The following is a 3,104-nucleotide window of genomic DNA, read 5'->3' as shown; positions in this document are numbered from 1 at the left end:
CCCCAGCCAACCAGGCCCCAGCTCCAGGCCCCAGCCAGCCAGGCCCCAGCCAGCCAGGCCCCAGCTCCAGGCTCTGTAAACTGAGAGAACAATGAGCTCCATTTGTTCAGGTGTCAGGGTTAAGTGGGGCTTCTGTTGCTTGTATCCTACAGGACTCTTGTGGACAGTAAGCTACAATCTAGGCGGCACAGGCTCTGAGAAATGGACACCCTTGGTCCTCAGAAACTCGCCATGTCAGGGTATACAGAACACAGGATGTGGTACTTGTTTGTGTTGTGGTAGACAGAGCACACTCACACCAGCTGTGAGTTCTAGACCTTAGCTCCCAGAGAGACAGGACGTTGAGTCAGGCTCTGTCTACTCGGTGCCCCGACTTCTGTGGAGCCCCATTTTGTTCTTTTCACCTGTTGAGTTGGGAAGGCATACAGGCAGTGCCCCCAAGCCTTGGGGTGCCGTGCCTCTCTAAGACAGCTTCTCAAAGCTCAGGGTCAAACCCAGTGGGTGAGAGCATGCCCAGCAAGCTCTACGGTGGTACCGCACGGCTGGCCTGGGGTCCACGCACTGAGCAGAAAGGCCGTGCAGCACAGCCAGCAGCAGCCTGGACTCTCTCTCATGGGTGGCCAGACCTTGTCCTCCCTGGGAGTCAGAGTCTTGCAGACACTCTGAGCTTTGACTTAGCTCCAAAATGCCCACATCCCACATAGCTTAGCTTACAAGCCACTACAGCCCAGCAGGCCTTCCAAATATGCATGGCTGAGTGGCTACCTTGATCACCCAGGGCAGAGACTTCCAGATTCAAGATGTTGAGTATGCACCCAGTCCCACACTGTGCAAAGAATGCCATTATATGCAAGGTAAGGCAAATGGCCCATGGCATCAGAAGTAGGTGCACACTGGCGAAAGGATTAGCCCAACACACACACCAATGAGAACAGACAAGCCTGGTCCAGCACACACCAATGAGAACAGACAAGCCTGGTCTAGCACACACACCAATGTGAAACTGGGTCTGCAGTCTTGGCTATCCAAGAGACAATAAAATAATAGTAGTAGTAGTAGTAGTAATAATAATATACAAACACATTAAACATGTGAGTATTATTATTCTTCCACCTCCCACCCACCTTGGCCTTGTTACTGCTCCACAGGTCTGGAGAAAGCAGGGTTCTCACTCCCCAGAAGCAGCAGTGAAGACAAAGATGGGGACAGAATGAGGTCATAGGCTCTGGGCACCTCCTGCGTTTGGGGACCTCCCCCTTCCTTCCAGTAGCCCTGAGCAGTTAATGATTCTCTCTCTCTCAGCTCCTTAACAGGGAGAAAAAAGCCCATGTCCTTCTCAGCTGAGTGCCCTTAATTTGTCTCATTTGTGCCTAAAGCGTAGTTCGGCCAGCCGATGTTAAGCAGAGAGGCCATTACCATAATGCCTTGTCCCGGTGGCCCCTGTCTTGTCCTAACTAGACAGGCGGGCAGGGCATAATCAAGTGCAGTTCCAGAGGCGAGCACATTGCCATCTAGCAGGCTTTTATTTCCACCTCCCAGTGTGTCTGTGTTTTGAAGAAATGACATTTAAAATTTGGAAAGATTTAAATACTGCTCTATTTTTCTAATCGCTCTTGAGCAACATAGCCATATGGCCTGGGAGCCTCTGACCCTGGGACATTCAGCAGGGCCTGAGGACATGTCGGCCTCAGGTGTAGCAGGGTCAAGTAGGGTCAGCTGGTACCAGCTCTGTGGCGGTCCCCATCCTATGGCTCCAGCAGGAACCTCTCCAGATCAGCTTTTGTATTGTTTATTTATTTACTTATATACTTATTGTTGCAGTGTTTGTGTACACATGCATGGTGTGTGTGTGGAGATGTATGGTGTGTTTGTGTGTATGTGCATGCATGGTATGTGTATGTGCATGGTGTGTGTGTGCATGGTATGTGTATGCGCATGGTATGTGTGTATGCATGGTGTGTGTGTGTATGTGCATGGTGTGTGTGTATGTGCATGGTGTGTGTGTATGTGCATGGTGTGTGTGTATGTGCATGGTATGTGTATGTGCATGGTGTGTGTGTGCATGGTATGTGTATGTGCATGGTATGTGTGTATGTGCATGGTGTGTGTGTATGTGCATGGTATGTGTGTATGCATGGTGTGTGTGTATGCATGGTGTGTGTGTATGCATGGTGTGTGTGTACGGCCATGGTATGTATGTATGTGTACCATAGTGTGAATTTGGAAGTCAGAGGACAATGTTGTGGAGTCAGTTCTCACCTCCTACCTTTACATGGGCTCAGGGAATGAACTCAGCAATTGCCTTCCTTGCGGATGCACCCCGCAGGCCTCAGTTCTTTCATTATTTTAAGTTCTCCACCTCGACAAGTCACTTTCAGTTTCCAGCCCTCCTAGAGGAAGGCCTTCCTGCACCACAGGGCCTCGGAGCAGAGAGAGGCAAGGACATCTGAGGGCCCTGGGCTCAAGCTTCAGGATGAGCCCTGGCATCTCTCCAGCCTTGTGGAGACGTGTGCACTGGTAAAGCGGGTACCACCGCGGGACAGCTGATTCCACATGTCCTCCTGGGCATCCTAGAGAGCCGACAGAGGCCCTGTTGTCTTTCCAGATTTGGAAAGAAGTGTCCATTCTGATGTCTTTGGGTGAGCATCTCAGCAGCATGGGCCTTAGAGGGACAGGCAGAAGGAAGTCACTGGGAATGAGGCTCAGCTCCTAAAGTTACTCTTCTCATTGTCAAAGCCAATCTCACTGCAGTAAAGGTGCCGGAATGCAGGTGCATGGAGAGTAACAGGTTATAAGCCATGTGTGGTGGCTGCCACCTCAAGCAAGTGAGTGTGCCCTTAGATAGGAAAGCAGCTGCGGCATGCAGTTAGCATGAGTCCCCACTGGCAGCTGGGCCCTGCTTTTTTTTTTTCAAAAAGATTAAAAATGTTTTTACCTGTATATGTGTGTATGTGTGCGTGTGCATGTGTGTATGTGTGTGTGTGTGTGTGTGTGTGCGCGCGCGTGTGGTGTGTGTGCATGTGTGTGTGAGATGGGCATGTAAGTGCCTACAGAGACCACATATATCCAATCCCTGGGAGCTGGAGCTGCAGGCAGCTCTGGGT

The sequence above is a fragment of the Mastomys coucha genome, unplaced genomic scaffold (assembly GCF_008632895.1).
Source record: "Mastomys coucha isolate ucsf_1 unplaced genomic scaffold, UCSF_Mcou_1 pScaffold15, whole genome shotgun sequence".
Lineage (NCBI taxonomy): Eukaryota > Metazoa > Chordata > Mammalia > Rodentia > Muridae > Mastomys > Mastomys coucha.
The sequence above is the reverse complement of the archived record's forward strand: the minus strand, read 5'-3'. Positions refer to the sequence as shown.